Source organism: Amblyomma maculatum, unplaced genomic scaffold, assembly GCF_055883805.1.
Source record: "Amblyomma maculatum isolate TAMU_Amacu unplaced genomic scaffold, ASM5588380v1 scaffold_21, whole genome shotgun sequence".
NCBI classification, from domain to species: Eukaryota; Metazoa; Arthropoda; class Arachnida; order Ixodida; family Ixodidae; genus Amblyomma; species Amblyomma maculatum.
In genome coordinates this window covers 2,683,801-2,702,730 of record NW_028146746.1, presented here as the reverse complement: position 1 = coordinate 2,702,730, position 18,930 = coordinate 2,683,801, and positions in this window count along the sequence as shown.

Sequence of the window (18,930 nt, the reverse complement as noted above, 5' to 3'; positions counted from 1 at the left end):
TGTTGCGATTCGCTTTAGCCGCTATGTGCGAACTTGAATCGCAGTTCTCAGCCTAACCCGCGCAAGCTGGATGACCACGTTTTGCACATCATGCCTAGAAGTGCCTGTAAGGCTTTGTGTGTATTAACTTGTTGCCATTCGTTTGAGCCGCTACGTGCAAACTTGAATCGCAGTTCTGAGCCTAACCCGCGCAAGCTGGATGACCACGTTTTGCACATCATGCCTAAAAGTGCCTTTAAGGCGTTGTGTGTATTAACTTGTTGCGATTCGTTTGAGCCGCTACGTGCAAACTTGAATCGCAGTTCTGAGCCTAACCCGCGCAAGCTGGATGACCGCGTTATGCACATCATGCCTGGAAGTGCCTGTAAGGCTTTGTGTGTTTTAACTTGTTGCGATTCGCTTTAGCCGCTATGTGCGAACTTGAATCGCAGCTCTCAGCCTAACCCGCGCAAGCTGGTGACCTCGTTTTTCACATCATGCCTAAAAGTGCCTGTAAGGCTTTGTGTGTATTAACTTGTTGCGATTCGTTTCAGCCGCTACGTGCAAACTTGAATCGCAGTTCTGAGCCTAACCCGCGGAAGCTGGATGACAGCGTTATGCACATCATGCCTAGAAGTGCCTGTAAGGCTTTGTGTGTATCAACTTGTTGCGATTCGCTTTAGCCGCTACGTGCAAACTTGATTCGCAGTTCTGAGCCTAACCCGCGCAAGCTGGATGACCACGTTTTGCACATCATGCCTAAAAGTGCCTTTAAGGCGTTGTGTGTATTAACTTGTTGCGATTCGTTTGAGCCGCTACGTGCAAACTTGAATCGCAGTTCTGAGCCTAACCCGCGCAAGCTGGATGACCGCGTTATCCACATCATGCCTGGAAGTGCCTGTAAGGCTTTGTGTGTTTTAACTTGTTGCGATTCGCTTTAGCCGCTATGTGCGAACTTGAATCGCAGCTCTCAGCCTAACCCGCGCAAGCTGGATGACCTCGTTTTTCACATCATGCCTAAAAGTGCCTGTAAGGCTTTGTGTGTATTAACTTGTTGCGATTCGCTTTAGCCGCTATGTGCGAACTTGAATCGCAGTTCTCAGCCTAACCCGCGCAAGCTGGATGACCACGTTTTGCACATCATGCCTAGAAGTGCCTGTAAGGCTTTGTGTGTATTAACTTGTTGCCATTCGTTTGAGCCGCTACGTGCAAACTTGAATCGCAGTTCTGAGCCTAACCCGCGCAAGCTGGATGACCACGTTTTGCACATCATGCCTAAAAGTGCCTTTAAGGCGTTGTGTGTATTAACTTGTTGCGATTCGTTTGAGCCGCTACGTGCAAACTTGAATCGCAGTTCTGAGCCTAACCCGCGCAAGCTGGATGACCGCGTTATGCACATCATGCCTGGAAGTGCCTGTAAGGCTTTGTGTGTTTTAACTTGTTGCGATTCGCTTTAGCCGCTATGTGCGAACTTGAATCGCAGTTCTGAGCCTAACCCGCGCAAGCTGGATGACCACGTTTTGCACATCATGCCTAAAAGTGCCTTTAAGGCGTTGTGTGTATTAACTTGTTGCGATTCGTTTGAGCCGCTACGTGCAAACTTGAATCGCAGTTCTGAGCCTAACCCGCGCAAGCTGGATGACCACGTTTTGCACATCATGCCTAGAAGTGCCTGTAAGGCTTTGTGTGTATTAACTTGTTGCGATTCGCTTTAGCCGCTATGTGCGAACTTGAATCACAGTTCTCAGCCTAACCCGCGCAAGCTGGATGACCTCATTTTTCACATCATGCCTAAAAGTGCCTGTAAGGCTTTGTGAGTATTAACTTGTTGCGATTCGTTTGAGCCGCTACGTGCAAACTTGAATCGCAGTTCTGAGCCTAACCCGCGCAAGCTGGATGACCACGTTTTGCACATCATGCCTAGAAGTGCCTGTAAGGCTTTGTGTGTATCAACTTGTTGCGATTCGCTTTAGCCGCTATGTTCGAACTTGAATCACAGTTCTCAGCCTAACCCGCGCAAGCTGGATGACCTCGTTTTTCACATCATGCCTAAAAGTGCCTGTAAGGCTTTGTGTGTATTAACTTGTTGCGATTCGCTTTAGCCGCTATGTGCGAACTTGAATCACAGTTCTCAGCCTAACCCGCGCAAGCTGGATGACCTCATTTTTCACATCATGCCTAAATGTGCCTGTAAGGCTTTGTGTGTATTAACTTGTTGCGATTCGCTTTAGCCGCTATGTGCGAACTTGAATCGCAGTTCTCAGCCTAACCCGCGCAAGCTGGATGACCACGTTTTGCACATCATGCCTAGAAGTGCCTGTAAGGCTTTGTGTGTATTAACTTGTTGCCATTCGTTTGAGCCGCTACGTGCAAACTTGAATCGCAGTTCTGAGCCTAACCCGCGCAAGCTGGATGACCACGTTTTGCACATCATGCCTAAAAGTGCCTTTAAGGCGTTGTGTGTATTAACTTGTTGCGATTCGTTTGAGCCGCTACGTGCAAACTTGATTCGCAGTTCTGAGCCTAACCCGCGCAAGCTGGATGACCACGTTTTGCACATCATGCCTAAAAGTGCCTTTAAGGCGTTGTGTGTATTAACTTGTTGCGATTCGTTTGAGCCGCTACGTGCAAACTTGAATCGCAGTTCTGAGCCTAACCCGCGCAAGCTGGATGACCGCGTTATGCACGTCATGCCTGGAAGTGCCTGTAAGGCTTTGTGTGTTTTAACTTGTTGCGATTCGCTTTAGCCGCTATGTGCGAACTTGAATCGCAGTTAGCCTAACCCGCGCAAGCTGGATGACCTCGTTTTTCACATCATGCCTAAAAGTGCCTTTAAGGCTTTGTGTGTATTAACTTGTTGCGATTCGCTTTAGCCGCTATGTGCGAACTTGAATCGCAGTTAGCCTAACCCGCGCAAGCTGGATGACCTCGTTTTTCACATCATGCCTAAAAGTGCCTGTAAGGCTTTGTGTGTATTAACTTGTTGCGATTCGCTTTAGCCGCTATGTGCGAACTTGAATCGCAGTTCTCAGCCTAACCCGCGCAAGCTGGATGACCTCGTTTTCACATCATGCCTAAAAGTGCCGGTAAGGCTTTGTGTGTTTTAACTTGTTGCGATTCGCTTTAGCCGCTATGTGCGAACTTGAATCGCAGCTCTCAGCCTAACCCGCGCAAGCTGGATGACCTCGTTTTTCACATCATGCCTAAAAGTGCCTGTAAGGCTTTGTGTGTATTAACTTGTTGCGATTCGTTTCAGCCGCTACGTGCAAACTTGAATCGCAGTTCTGAGCCTAACCCGCGCAAGCTGGATGACCGCGTTATGCACGTCATGCCTGGAAGTGCCTGTAAGGCTTTGTGTGTTTTAACTTGTTGCGATTCGCTTTAGCCGCTATGTGCGAACTTGAATCGCAGTTAGCCTAACCCGCGCAAGCTGGATGACCTCGTTTTTCACATCATGCCTAAAAGTGCCTGTAAGGCTTTGTGTGTATTAACTTGTTGCGATTCGCTTTAGCCGCTATGTGCGAACTTGAATCGCAGTTCTCAGCCTAACCCGCGCAAGCTGGATGACCTCGTTTTCACATCATGCCTAAAAGTGCCGGTAAGGCTTTGTGTGTTTTAACTTGTTGCGATTCGCTTTAGCCGCTATGTGCGAACTTGAATCGCAGCTCTCAGCCTAACCCGCGCAAGCTGGATGACCTCGTTTTTCACATCATGCCTAAAAGTGCCTGTAAGGCTTTGTGTGTATTAACTTGTTGCGATTCGTTTCAGCCGCTACGTGCAAACTTGAATCGCAGTTCTGAGCCTAACCCGCGCAAGCTGGATGACCGCGTTATGCACGTCATGCCTGGAAGTGCCTGTAAGGCTTTGTGTGTTTTAACTTGTTGCGATTCGCTTTAGCCGCTATGTGCGAACTTGAATCGCAGTTAGCCTAACCCGCGCAAGCTGGATGACCTCGTTTTTCACATCATGCCTAAAAGTGCCTGTAAGGCTTTGTGTGTATTAACTTGTTGCGATTCGCTTTAGCCGCTATGTGCGAACTTGAATCGCAGTTCTCAGCCTAACCCGCGCAAGCTGGATGACCTCGTTTTCACATCATGCCTAAAAGTGCCGGTAAGGCTTTGTGTGTTTTAACTTGTTGCGATTCGCTTTAGCCGCTATGTGCGAACTTGAATCGCAGCTCTCAGCCTAACCCGCGCAAGCTGGATGACCTCGTTTTTCACATCATGCCTAAAAGTGCCTGTAAGGCTTTGTGTGTATTAACTTGTTGCGATTCGTTTCAGCCGCTACGTGCAAACTTGAATCGCAGTTCTGAGCTTAACCCGCGGAAGCTGGATGACAGCGTTATGCACATCATGCCTAGAAGTGCCTGTAAGGCTTTGTGTGTATCAACTTGTTGCGATTCGCTTTAGCCGCTACGTGCAAACTTGATTCGCAGTTCTGAGCCTAACCCGCGCAAGCTGGATGACCACGTTTTGCACATCATGCCTAAAAGTGCCTTTAAGGCGTTGTGTGTATTAACTTGTTGCGATTCATTTGAGCCGCTACGTGCAAACTTGAATCGCAGTTCTGAGCCTAACCCGCGCAAGCTGGATGACCTCGTTTTTCACATCATGCCTAAAAGTGCCTGTAAGGCTTTGTGTGTATTAACTTGTTGCGATTCGCTTTAGCCGCTATGTGCGAACTTGAATCGCAGTTCTCAGCCTAACCCGCGCAAGCTGGATGACCACGTTTTGCACATCATGCCTAGAAGTGCCTGTAAGGCTTTGTGTGTATTAACTTGTTGCCATTCGTTTGAGCCGCTACGTGCAAACTTGAATCGCAGTTCTGAGCCTAACCCGCGCAAGCTGGATGACCACGTTTTGCACATCATGCCTAAAAGTGCCTTTAAGGCGTTGTGTGTATTAACTTGTTGCGATTCGTTTGAGCCGCTACGTGCAAACTTGAATCGCAGTTCTGAGCCTAACCCGCGCAAGCTGGATGACCGCGTTATGCACATCATGCCTGGAAGTGCCTGTAAGGCTTTGTGTGTTTTAACTTGTTGCGATTCGCTTTAGCCGCTATGTGCGAACTTGAATCGCAGTTCTGAGCCTAACCCGCGCAAGCTGGATGACCACGTTTTGCACATCATGCCTAAAAGTGCCTTTAAGGCGTTGTGTGTATTAACTTGTTGCGATTCGTTTGAGCCGCTACGTGCAAACTTGAATCGCAGTTCTGAGCCTAACCCGCGCAAGCTGGATGACCACGTTTTGCACATCATGCCTAGAAGTGCCTGTAAGGCTTTGTGTGTATTAACTTGTTGCGATTCGCTTTAGCCGCTATGTGCGAACTTGAATCACAGTTCTCAGCCTAACCCGCGCAAGCTGGATGACCTCATTTTTCACATCATGCCTAAAAGTGCCTGTAAGGCTTTGTGAGTATTAACTTGTTGCGATTCGTTTGAGCCGCTACGTGCAAACTTGAATCGCAGTTCTGAGCCTAACCCGCGCAAGCTGGATGACCACGTTTTGCACATCATGCCTAGAAGTGCCTGTAAGGCTTTGTGTGTATCAACTTGTTGCGATTCGCTTTAGCCGCTATGTTCGAACTTGAATCACAGTTCTCAGCCTAACCCGCGCAAGCTGGATGACCTCGTTTTTCACATCATGCCTAAAAGTGCCTGTAAGGCTTTGTGTGTATTAACTTGTTGCGATTCGCTTTAGCCGCTATGTGCGAACTTGAATCACAGTTCTCAGCCTAACCCGCGCAAGCTGGATGACCTCATTTTTCACATCATGCCTAAATGTGCCTGTAAGGCTTTGTGTGTATTAACTTGTTGCGATTCGCTTTAGCCGCTATGTGCGAACTTGAATCGCAGTTCTCAGCCTAACCCGCGCAAGCTGGATGACCACGTTTTGCACATCATGCCTAGAAGTGCCTGTAAGGCTTTGTGTGTATTAACTTGTTGCCATTCGTTTGAGCCGCTACGTGCAAACTTGAATCGCAGTTCTGAGCCTAACCCGCGCAAGCTGGATGACCACGTTTTGCACATCATGCCTAAAAGTGCCTTTAAGGCGTTGTGTGTATTAACTTGTTGCGATTCGTTTGAGCCGCTACGTGCAAACTTGAATCGCAGTTCTGAGCCTAACCCGCGCAAGCTGGATGACCGCGTTATGCACATCATGCCTGGAAGTGCCTGTAAGGCTTTGTGTGTTTTAACTTGTTGCGATTCGCTTTAGCCGCTATGTGCGAACTTGAATCGCAGTTCTCAGCCTAACCCGCGCAAGCTGGATGACCACGTTTTGCACATCATGCCTAAAAGTGCCTTTAAGGCGTTGTGTGTATTAACTTGTTGCGATTAGTTTGAGCCGCACGTGCAAACTTGAATCGCAGTTCTGAGCCTAACCCGCGCAAGCTGGATGACCACGTTTTGCACATCATGCCTAGAAGTGCCTGTAAGGCTTTGTGTGTATTAACTTGTTGCGATTCGCTTTAGCCGCTATGTGCGAACTTGAATCACAGTTCTCAGCCTAACTCGCGCAAGCTGGATGACCTCATTTTTCACATCATGCCTAAAAGTGCCTGTAAGGCTTTGTGAGTATTAACTTGTTGCGATTCGTTTGAGCCGCTACGTGCAAACTTGATTCGCAGTTCTGAGCCTAACCCGCGCAAGCTGGATGACCACGTTTTGCACATCATGCCTAAAAGTGCCTTTAAGGCGTTGTGTGTATTAACTTGTTGCGATTCGTTTGAGCCGCTACGTGCAAACTTGAATCGCAGTTCTGAGCCTAACCCGCGCAAGCTGGATGACCGCGTTATGCACATCATGCCTGGAAGTGCCTGTAAGGCTTTGTGTGTTTTAACTTGTTGCGATTCGCTTTAGCCGCTATGTGCGAACTTGAATCGCAGTTCTCAGCCTAACCCGCGCAAGCTGGATGACCACGTTTTGCACATCATGCCTAAAAGTGCCTTTAAGGCGTTGTGTGTATTAACTTGTTGCGATTAGTTTGAGCCGCACGTGCAAACTTGAATCGCAGTTCTGAGCCTAACCCGCGCAAGCTGGATGACCACGTTTTGCACATCATGCCTAGAAGTGCCTGTAAGGCTTTGTGTGTATCAACTTGTTGCGATTCGCTTTAGCCGCTATGTGCGAACTTGAATCACAGTTCTCAGCCTAACCCGCGCAAGCTGGATGACCTCGTTTTTCACATCATGCCTAAAAGTGCCTGTAAGGCTTTGTGTGTATTAACTTGTTGCGATTCGCTTTAGCCGCTATGTGCGAACTTGAATCACAGTTCTCAGCCTAACCCGCGCAAGCTGGATGACCTCATTTTTCACATCATGCCTAAAAGTGCCTGTAAGGCTTTGTGAGTATTAACTTGTTGCGATTCGTTTGAGCCGCTACGTGCAAACTTGATTCGCAGTTCTGAGCCTAACCCGCGCAAGCTGGATGACCACGTTTTTCACATCATGCCTAAAAGTGCCTGTAAGGCTTTGTGTGTATTAACTTGTTGCGATTCGCTTTAGCCGCTATGTGCGAACTTGAATCACAGTTCTCAGCCTAACCCGCGCAAGCTGGATGACCTCATTTTTCACATCATGCCTAAAAGTGCCTGTAAGGCTTTGTGAGTATTAACTTGTTGCGATTCGTTTGAGCCGCTACGTGCAAACTTGATTCGCAGTTCTGAGCCTAACCCGCGCAAGCTGGATGACCACGTTTTGCACATCATGCCTAAAAGTGCCTTTAAGGCGTTGTGTGTATTAACTTGTTGCGATTCGTTTGAGCCGCTACGTGCAAACTTGAATCGCAGTTCTGAGCCTAACCCGCGCGAGCTGGATGACCGCGTTATGCACATCATGCCTAGAAGTGCCTGTAAGGCTTTGTGTGTATTAACTTGTTGCGATTCGCTTTAGCCGCTATGTGCGAACTTGAATCGCAGTTAGCCTAACCCGCGCAAGCTGGATGACCACGTTTTGCACATCATGCCTAAAAGTGCCTTTAAGGCGTTGTGTGTATTAACTTGTTGCGATTCGTTTGAGCCGCTACGTGCAAACTTGAATCGCAGTTCTGAGCCTAACCCGCGCAAGCTGGATGACCGCGTTATGCACATCATGCCTGGAAGTGCCTGTAAGGCTTTGTGTGTTTTAACTTGTTGCGATTCGCTTTAGCCGCTATGTGCGAACTTGAATCGCAGTTCTCAGCCTAACCCGCGCAAGCTGGATGACCACGTTTTGCACATCATGCCTTAAAGTGCCTTTAAGGCGTTGTGTGTATTAACTTGTTGCGATTAGTTTGAGCCGCACGTGCAAACTTGAATCGCAGTTCTGAGCCTAACCTGCGCAAGCTGGATGACCACGTTTTGCACATCATGCCTAGAAGTGCCTGTAAGGCTTTGTGTGTATCAACTTGTTGCGATTCGCTTTAGCCGCTATGCGCGAACTTGAATCACAGTTCTCAGCCTAACCCGCGCAAGCTGGATGACCTCGTTTTTCACATCATGCCTAAAAGTGCCTGTAAGGCTTTGTGTGTATTAACTTGTTGCGATTAGTTTGGGCCGCACGTGCAAACTTGAATCGCAGTTCTGAGCCTAACCCGCGCAACCTGGATGACCACGTTTTGAACATCATGCCTAGAAGTGCCTGTAAGGCTTTGTGTGTATTAACTTGTTGCGATTCGTTTGAGCCGCTACGTGCAAACTTGATTCGCAGTTCTGAGCCTAACCCGCGCAAGCTGGATGACCACGTTTTGCACATCATGCCTAAAAGTGCCTTTAAGGCGTTGTGTGTATTAACTTATTGCGTTTCGTTTGAGCCGCTACGTGCAAACTTGAATCGCAGTTCTGAGCCTAACCCGCGCGAGCTGGATGACCGCGTTATGCACATCATGCCTAGAAGTGCCTGTAAGGCTTTGTGTGTATTAACTTGTTGCGATTCGCTTTAGCCGCTTTGTGCGAACTTGAATCACAGTTCTCAGCCTAACCCGCGCAAGCTGGATGACCTCGTTTTTCACATCATGCCTAAAAGTGCCTGTAAGGCTTTGTGTGTATTAACTTGTTGCGATTAGTTTGGGCCGCACGTGCAAACTTGAATCGCAGTTCTGAGCCTAACCCGCGCAAGCTGGATGACCACGTTTTGAACATCATGCCTAGAAGTGCCTGTAAGGCTTTGTGTGTATTAACTTGTTGCGATTCGTTTGAGCCGCTACGTGCAAACTTGATTCGCAGTTCTGAGCCTAACCCGCGCAAGCTGGATGACCACGTTTTGCACATCATGCCTTAAAGTGCCTTTAAGGCGTTGTGTGTATTAACTTGTTGCGATTCGTTTGAGCCGCTACGTGCAAACTTGATTCGCAGTTCTGAGCCTAACCCGCGCAAGCTGGATGACCACGTTTTGCACATCATGCCTAAAAGTGCCTTTAAGGCGTTGTGTGTATTAACTTGTTGCGTTTCGTTTGAGCCGCTACGTGCAAACTTGATTCGCAGTTCTGAGCCTAACCCGCGCAAGCTGGATGACCACGTTTTGCACATCATGCCTAAAAGTGCCTTTAAGGCTTTGTGTGTTTTAACTTGTTGCGATTCGCTTTAGCCGCTATGTGCGAACTTGAATCGCAGTTCTCAGCCTAACCCGCGCAAGCTGGATGACCACGTTTTGCACATCATGCCTAAAAGTGCCTTTAAGGCATTGTGTGTATTAACTTGTTGCGATTAGTTTGAGCCGCACGTGCAAACTTGAATCGCAGTTCTGAGCCTAACCCGCGCAAGCTGGATGACCACGTTTTGCACATCATGCCTAGAAGTGCCTGTAAGGCTTTGTGTGTATCAACTTGTTGCGATTCGCTTTAGCCGCTATGTGCGAACTTGAATCACAGTTCTCAGCCTAACCCGCGCAAGCTGGATGACCTCGTTTTTCACATCATGCCTAAAAGTGCCTGTAAGGCTTTGTGTGTATTAACTTGTTGCGATTCGCTTTAGCCGCTATGTGCGAACTTGAATCACAGTTCTCAGCCTAACCCGCGCAAGCTGGATGACCTCATTTTTCACATCATGCCTAAAAGTGCCTTTAAGGCGTTGTGTGTATTAACTTGTTGCGATTCGTTTGAGCCGCTACGTGCAAACTTGATTCGCAGTTCTGAGCCTAACCCGCGCAAGCTGGATGACCACGTTTTGCACATCATGCCTAAAAGTGCCTTTAAGGCGTTGTGTGTATTAACTTGTTGCGATTCGTTTGAGCCGCTACGTGCAAACTTGATTCGCAGTTCTGAGCCTAACCCGCGCAAGCTGGATGACCACGTTTTGCACATCATGCCTAAAAGTGCCTTTAAGGCTTTGTGTGTTTTAACTTGTTGCGATTCGCTTTAGCCGCTATGTGCGAACTTGAATCGCAGTTCTCAGCCTAACCCGCGCAAGCTGGATGACCACGTTTTGCACATCATGCCTAAAAGTGCCTTTAAGGCGTTGTGTGTATTAACTTGTTGCGATTAGTTTGAGCCGCACGTGCAAACTTGAATCGCAGTTCTGAGCCTAACCCGCGCAAGCTGGATGACCACGTTTTGCACATCATGCCTAGAAGTGCCTGTAAGGCTTTGTGTGTATCAACTTGTTGCGATTCGCTTTAGCCGCTATGTGCGAACTTGAATCACAGTTCTCAGCCTAACCCGCGCAAGCTGGATGACCTCGTTTTTCACATCATGCCTAAAAGTGCCTGTAAGGCTTTGTGTGTATTAACTTGTTGCGATTCGCTTTAGCCGCTATGTGCGAACTTGAATCACAGTTCTCAGCCTAACCCGCGCAAGCTGGATGACCTCATTTTTCACATCATGCCTAAAAGTGCCTGTAAGGCTTTGTGAGTATTAACTTGTTGCGATTCGTTTGAGCCGCTACGTGCAAACTTGATTCGCAGTTCTGAGCCTAACCCGCGCAAGCTGGATGACCACGTTTTGCACATCATGCCTAAAAGTGCCTTTAAGGCGTTGTGTGTATTAACTTGTTGCGATTCGTTTGAGCCGCTACGTGCAAACTTGAATCGCAGTTCTGAGCCTAACCCGCGCGAGCTGGATGACCGCGTTATGCACATCATGCCTAGAAGTGCCTGTAAGGCTTTGTGTGTATTAACTTGTTGCGATTCGCTTTAGCCGCTATGTGCGAACTTGTATCGCAGTTAGCCTAACCCGCGCAAGCTGGATGACCTCGTTTTTCACATCATGCCTAAAAGTGCCTGTAAGGCTTTGTGTGTATTAACTTGTTGCGATTCGTTTGAGCCGCTACGTGCAAACTTGATTCGCAGTTCTGAGCCTAACCCGCGCAAGCTGGATGACCACGTTTTGCACATCATGCCTAAAAGTGCCTTTAAGGCGTTGTGTGTATTAACTTGTTTCGATTCGTTTGAGCCGCTGCGTGCAAACTTGAATCGCAGTTCTGAGCCTAACCCGGGCAAGCTGGATGACCGCGTTATGCACATCATGCCTGGAAGTGCCTGTAAGGCTTTGTGTGTTTTAACTTGTTGCGATTCGCTTTAGCCGCTATGTGCGAACTTGAATCGCAGTTCTCAGCCTAACCCGCGCAAGCTGGATGACCTCGTTTTTCACATCATGCCTAAAAGTGCCTGTAAGGCTTTGTGTGTATTAACTTGTTGCGATTCGCTTTAGCCGCTATGTGCGAACTTGAATCGCAGTTCTCAGCCTAACCCGCGCAAGCTGGATGACCACGTTTTGCACATCATGCCTAGAAGTGCCTGTAAGGCTTTGTGTGTATTAACTTGTTGCCATTCGTTTGAGCCGCTACGTGCAAACTTGAATCGCAGTTCTGAGCCTAACCCGCGCAAGCTGGATGACCACGTTTTGCACATCATGCCTAAAAGTGCCTTTAAGGCGTTGTGTGTATTAACTTGTTGCGATTCGTTTGAGCCGCTACGTGCAAACTTGAATCGCAGTTGAGCCTAACCCGCGCAAGCTGGATGACCGGGTTATGCACATCATGCCTAGAAGTGCCTGTAAGGCTTTGTGTGTATTAACTTGTTGCGATTCGCTTTAGCCGCTATGTGCGAACTTGTATCGCAGTTAGCCTAACCCGCGCAAGCTGGATGACCTCGTTTTTCACATCATGTCTAAAAGTGCCTGTAAGGCTTTGTGTGTATTAACTTGTTGCGATTCGTTTGAGCCGCTACGTGCAAACTTGAATCGCAGTTCTGAGCCTAACCCGCGCAAGCTGGGTGACAGCGTTATGTACATCATGCCTAGAAGTGCCTGTAAGGCTTTGTATTAACTTGTTGCGATTCGCTTTAGCCGCTATGTGCGAACTTGAATCGCAGTTCTCAGCCTAACCCGCGCAAGCTGGATGACCACGTTTTGCACATCATGCCTAAAAGTGCCTGTAAGGCTTTGTGTGTATTAACTTGTTGCGATTCGCTTTAGCCGCTATGTGCGAACTTGAATCACAGTTCTCAGCCTAACCCGCGCAAGCTGGATGACCTCATTTTTCACATCATGCCTAAAAGTGCCTGTAAGGCTTTGTGTGTATTAACTTGTTGCGATTCGTTTGAGCCGCTACGTGCAAACTTGATTCGCAGTTCTGAGCCTAACCCGCGCAAGCTGGATGACCACGTTTTGCACATCATGCCTAAAAGTGCCTTTAAGGCGTTGTGTGTATTAACTTGTTGCGATTCGTTTGAGCCGCTACGTGCAAACTTGAATCGCAGTTCTGAGCCTAACCCGCGCGAGCTGGATGACCGCGTTATGCACATCATGCCTAGAAGTGCCTGTAAGGCTTTGTGTGTATTAACTTGTTGCGATTCGCTTTAGCCGCTATGTGCGAACTTGAATCACAGTTCTCAGCCTAACCCGCGCAAGCTGGATGACCTCATTTTTCACATCATGCCTAAAAGTGCCTGTAAGGCTTTGTGTGTATTAACTTGTTGCGATTCGTTTGAGCCGCTACGTGCAAACTTGATTCGCAGTTCTGAGCCTAACCCGCGCAAGCTGGATGACCACGTTTTGCACATCATGCCTAAAAGTGCCTTTAAGGCGTTGTGTGTATCAACATGTTGCGATTCGTTTGAGCCGCTACGTGCAAACTTGAATCGCAGTTCTGAGCCTAACCCGCGCGAGCTGGATGACCGCGTTATGCACATCATGCCTAGAAGTGCCTGTAAGGCTTTGTGTGTATTAACTTGTTGCGATTCGCTTTAGCCGCTACGTGCGAAGTTGAATCGCAGTTAGCCTAACCCGCGCTAGCTGGATGACCACGTTTTGCACATCATGCCTAGAAGTGCCTGTAAGGCTTTGTGTGTATCAACTTGTTGCGATTCGTTTGAGCCGCTACGTGCAAACTTGAATCGCAGTTCTGAGCCTAACCCGCGCAAGCTGGATGACCACGTTTTGCACATCATGCCTGAAAGTGCCTTTAAGGCGTTGTGTGTATTAACTTGTTGCGATTCGCTTTAGCCGCTATGTGCGAACTTGAATCGCTTTTCTCAGCCTAACTCGCGCAAGCTGGATGACCTCGTTTTTCACATCATGCCTAAAAGTGCCTGTAAGGCTTTGTGTGTATTAACTTGTTGCGATTCGCTTTAGCCGCTATGTGCGAACTTGAATCGCAGTTAGCCTAACCCGCGCAAGCTGGATGACCACGTTTTGCACATCATGCCTAGAAGTGCCTGTAAGGCTTTGTGTGTATTAACTTGTTGCGATTCGTTTGAGCCGCTACGTGCAAACTTGAATCGCAGTTCTGAGCCTAACCCGCGCAAGCTGGATGACCACGTTTTGCACATCATGCCTGAAAGTGCCTTTAAGGCGTTGTGTGTATTAACTTGTTGCGATTCGCTTTAGCCGCTATGTGCGAACTTGAATCGCTTTTCTCAGCCTAACCCGCGCAAGCTGGATGACCTCGTTTTTCACATCATGCCTAAAAGTGCCTGTAAGGCTTTGTGTGTATTAACTTGTTGCGATTCGCTTTAGCCGCTATGTTCGAACTTGAATCGCAGTTCTCAGCCTAACCCGCGCAAGCTGGATGACCAAGCTTTGCACATCATGCCTAAAAGTGCCTTTAAGGCGTTGTGTGTATTAACTTGTTGCGATTCGTTTGAGCCGCTACGTGCAAACTTGAATCGCAGTTCTGAGCCTAACCCGCGCAAGCTGGATGACCGCGTTATGCACATCATGCCTAGAAGTGCCTGTAAGGCTTTGTGTGTATTAACTTATTGCGATTCGCTTTAGCCGCACGTGCGAACTTGAATCGCAGTTCTCAGCCTAACCCGCGGAAGCTGGATGACAGCGTTATGCACATCATGCCTAGAAGTGCCTGTAAGGCTTTGTGTGTATCAACTTGTTGCGATTCGTTTGAGCCGCTACGTGCAAACTTGAATCGCAGTTCTGAGCCTAACCCGCGCAAGCTGGATGACCACGTTTTGCACATCATGCCTGAAAGTGCCTTTAAGGCGTTGTGTGTATTAACTTGTTGCGATTCGCTTTAGCCGCTATGTGCGAACTTGAATCGCTTTTCTCAGCCTAACCCGCGCAAGCTGGATGACCTCGTTTTTCACATCATGCCTAAAAGTGCCTGTAAGGCTTTGTGTGTATTAACTTGTTGCGATTCGCTTTAGCCGCTATGTGCGAACTTGAATCGCAGTTCTCAGCCTAACCCGCGCAAGCTGGATGACCACGTTTTGCACATCATGCCTAGAAGTGCCTGTAAGGCTTTGTGTGTATTAACTTGTTGCGATTCGTTTGAGCCGCTACGTGCAAACTTGAATCGCAGTTCTGAGCCTAACCCGCGCAAGCTGGATGACCACGTTTTGCACATCATGCCTGAAAGTGCCTTTAAGGCGTTGTGTGTATTAACTTGTTGCGATTCGCTTTAGCCGCTATGTGCGAACTTGAATCGCTTTTCTCAGCCTAACCCGCGCAAGCTGGATGACCTCGTTTTTCACATCATGCCTAAAAGTGCCTGTAAGGCTTTGTGTGTATTAACTTGTTGCGATTCGCTTTAGCCGCTATGTTCGAACTTGAATCGCAGTTCTCAGCCTAACCCGCGCAAGCTGGATGACCACGCTTTGCACATCATGCCTAAAAGTGCCTTTAAGGCGTTGTGTGTATTAACTTGTTGCGATTCGTTTGAGCCGCTACGTGCAAACTTGAATCGCAGTTCTGAGCCTAACCCGCGCAAGCTGGATGACCGCGTTATGCACATCATGCCTAGAAGTGCCTGTAAGGCTTTGTGTGTATTAACTTATTGCGATTCGCTTTAGCCGCTGCGTGCGAACTTGAATCGCAGTTCTCAGCCTAACCCGCGGAAGCTGGATGACAGCGTTATGCACATCATGCCTAGAAGTGCCTGTAAGGCGCTGTGTGTATTAACTTGTTGCGATTAGTTTGAGCCGCTACGTGCAAACTTGAATCGCAGTTCTGAGCCTAACCCGCGCAAGCTGGATGACCACGTTTTACACATCATGCCTAGAAGTGCCTGTAAGGCTTTGTGTGTATCAACATGTTGCGATTCGCTTTAGCCGCTATGTTCGAACTTGAATCGCAGTTCTCAGCCTAACCCGCGCAAGCTGGATGACCGCGTTATGCACATCATGCCTAGAAGTGCCTGTAAGGCTTTGTGTGTATTAACTTATTGCGATTCGCTTTAGCCGCTATGTGCGAACTTGAATCGCAGTTCTCAGCCTAACCCGCGGAAGCTGGATGACAGCGTTATGCACATCATGCCTAGAAGTGCCTGTAAGGCGCTGTGTGTATTAACTTGTTGCGATTAGTTTGAGCCGCTACGTGCAAACTTGAATCGCAGTTCTGAGCCTAACCCGCGCAAGCTGGATGACCACGTTTTACACATCATGCCTAGAAGTGCCTGTAAGGCTTTGTGTGTATCAACTTGTTGCGATTCGCTTTAGCCGCTATGTGCGAACTTGAATCACAGTTCTCAGCCTAACCCGCGCAAGCTGGATGACCTCGTTTTTCACATCATGCCTAAAAGTGCCTGTAAGGCTTTGTGTGTATTAACTTGTTGCGATTCGTTTGAGCCGCTACGTGCAAACTTGATTCGCAGTTCTGAGCCTAACCCGCGCAAGCTGGATGACCACGTTTTGCACATCATGCCTAAAAGTGCCTTTAAGGCGTTGTGTGTATTAACTTGTTGCGATTCGTTTGAGCCGCTACGTGCAAACTTGAATCGCAGTTCTGAGCCTAACCCGCGCGAGCTGGATGACCGCGTTATGCACATCATGCCTAGAAGTGCCTGTAAGGCTTTGTGTGTATTAACTTGTTGCGATTCGCTTTAGCCGCTATGTGCGAACTTGAATCGCAGTTCTGAGCCTAACCCGCGCGAGCTGGATGACCGCGTTATGCACATCATGCCTAGAAGTGCCTGTAAGGCTTTGTGTGTATTAACTTGTTGCGATTCGCTTTAGCCGCTATGTGCGAACTTGAATCGCAGTTAGCCTAACCCGCGCTAGCTGGATGACCACGTTTTGCACATCATGCCTAGAAGTGCCTGTAAGGCTTTGTGTGTATTAACTTGTTGCGATTCGTTTGAGCCGCTACGTGCAAACTTGAATCGCAGTTCTGAGCCTAACCCGCGCAAGCTGGATGACCACGTTTTGCACATCATGCCTGAAAGTGCCTTTAAGGCGTTGTGTGTATTAACTTGTTGCGATTCGCTTTAGCCGCTATGTGCGAACTTGAATCGCTTTTCTCAGCCTAACCCGCGCAAGCTGGATGACCTCGTTTTTCACATCATGCCTAAAAGTGCCTGTAAGGCTTTGTGTGTATTAACTTGTTGCGATTCGCTTTAGCCGCTATGTGCGAACTTGAAACGCAGTTCTGAGCCTAACCCGCGCAAGCTGGATGACCTCGTTTTTCACATCATGCCTAAACGTGCCTGTAAGGCTTTGTGTGTATTAACTTGTTGCGATTCGCTTTAGCCGCTATGTGCGAACTTGAATCGCAGTTAGCCTAACCCGCGCAAGCTGGATGACCACGTTTTGCACATCATGCCTAGAAGTGCCGTAAGGCTTTGTGTGTATTAACTTGTTGCGATTCGCTTTAGCCGCTATGTGCGAACTTGAATCGCAGTTAGCCTAACCCGCGCAAGCTGGATGACCACGTTTTGCACATCATGCCTAGAAGTGCCTGTAAGGCGTTGTGTGTATTAACTTGTTGCGATTCGTTTGAGCCGCTACGTGCAAACTTGAATCGCAGTTCTGAGCCTAACCCGCGCAAGCTGGATGACCACGTTTTGCACATCATGCCTGAAAGTGCCTTTAAGGCGTTGTGTGTTTTAACTTGTTGCGATTCGCTTTAGCCGCTATGTGCGAACTTGAATCGCTTTTCTCAGCCTAACCCGCGCAAGCTGGATGACCTCGTTTTTCACATCATGCCTAAAAGTGCCTGTAAGGCTTTGTGTGTATTAACTTGTTGCGATTAGCTTTAGCCGCTATGTTCGAACTTGAATCGCAGTTCTCAGCCTAACCCGCGCAAGCTGGATGACCACGCTTTGCACATCATGCCTAAAAGTGCCTTTAAGGCGTTGTGTGTATTAACTTGTTGCGATTCGTTTGAGCCGCTACGTGCAAACTTGAATCGCAGTTCTGAGCCTAACCCGCGCAAGCTGGATGACCGCGTTATGCACATCATGCCTAGAAGTGCCTGTAAGGCTTTGTGTGTATTAACTTGTTGCGATTCGCTTTAGCCGCTATGTGCGAACTTGAATCGCAGTTCTCAGCCTAACCCGCGCAAGCTGGATGACCTCGTTTTTCACATCATGCCTAAAAGTGCCTGTAAGGCTTTGTGTGTATTAACTTGTTGCGATTCGTTTGAGCCGCTACGCGCAAACTTGAATCGCAGTTCTGAGCCTAACCCGCGGAAGCTGGATGACAGCGTTATGCACATCATGCCTAGAAGTGCCTGTAAGGCGCTGTGTGTATTAACTTGTTGCGATTAGTTTGAGCCGCTACGTGCAAACTTGAATCGCAGTTCTGAGCCTAACCCGCGCAAGCTGGATGACCACGTTTTGCACATCATGCCTAGAAGTGCCTGTAAGGCTTTGTGTGTATCAACTTGTTGCGATTCGCTTTAGCCGCTATGTGCGAACTTGAATCACAGTTCTCAGCCTAACCCGCGCAAGCTGGATGACCTCGTTTTTCACATCATGCCTAAAAGTGCCTGTAAGGCTTTGTGTGTATTAACTTGTTGCGATTCGTTTGAGCCGCTACGTGCAAACTTGATTCGCAGTTCTGAGCCTAACCCGCGCAAGCTGGATGACCACGTTTTGCACATCATGCTTAAAAGTGCCTTTAAGGCGTTGTGTGTATTAACTTGTTGCGATTCGTTTGAGCCGCTACGTGCAAACTTGAATCGCAGTTCTGAGCCTAACCCGCGCAAGCTGGATGACCGCGTTATGCACGTCATGCCTGGAAGTGCCTGTAAGGCTTTGTGTGTTTTAACTTGTTGCGATTCGCTTTAGCCGCTATGTGCGAACTTGAATCGCAGTTAGCCTAACCCGCGCAAGCTGGATGACCTCGTTTTTCACATCATGCCTAAAAGTGCCTGTAAGGCTTTGTGTGTATTAACTTGTTGCGGTTCGCTTTAGCCGCTATGTGCGAACTTGAATCGCAGTTCTCAGCCTAACCCGCGCAAGCTGGATGACCACGTTTTGCACATCATGCCTAGAAGTGAGTGTAAGGCTTTGTGTGTATTAACTTGTTGCGATTCGTTTGAGCCGCTACGTGCAAACTTGAATCGCAGTTCTGAGCCTAACCCGCGCAAGCTGGATGACCACGTTTTGAACATCATGCCTAAAAGTGCCTTTAAGGCGTTGTGTGTATTAACTTGTTGCGATTCGTTTGAGCCGCTACGTGCAAACTTGAATCGCAGTTCTGAGCCTAACCCGCGCAAGCTGGATGACCGCGTTATGCACATCATGCCTAGAAGTGCCTGTAAGGCTTTGTGTGTATTAACTTGTTGCGATTCGCTTTAGCCGCTAT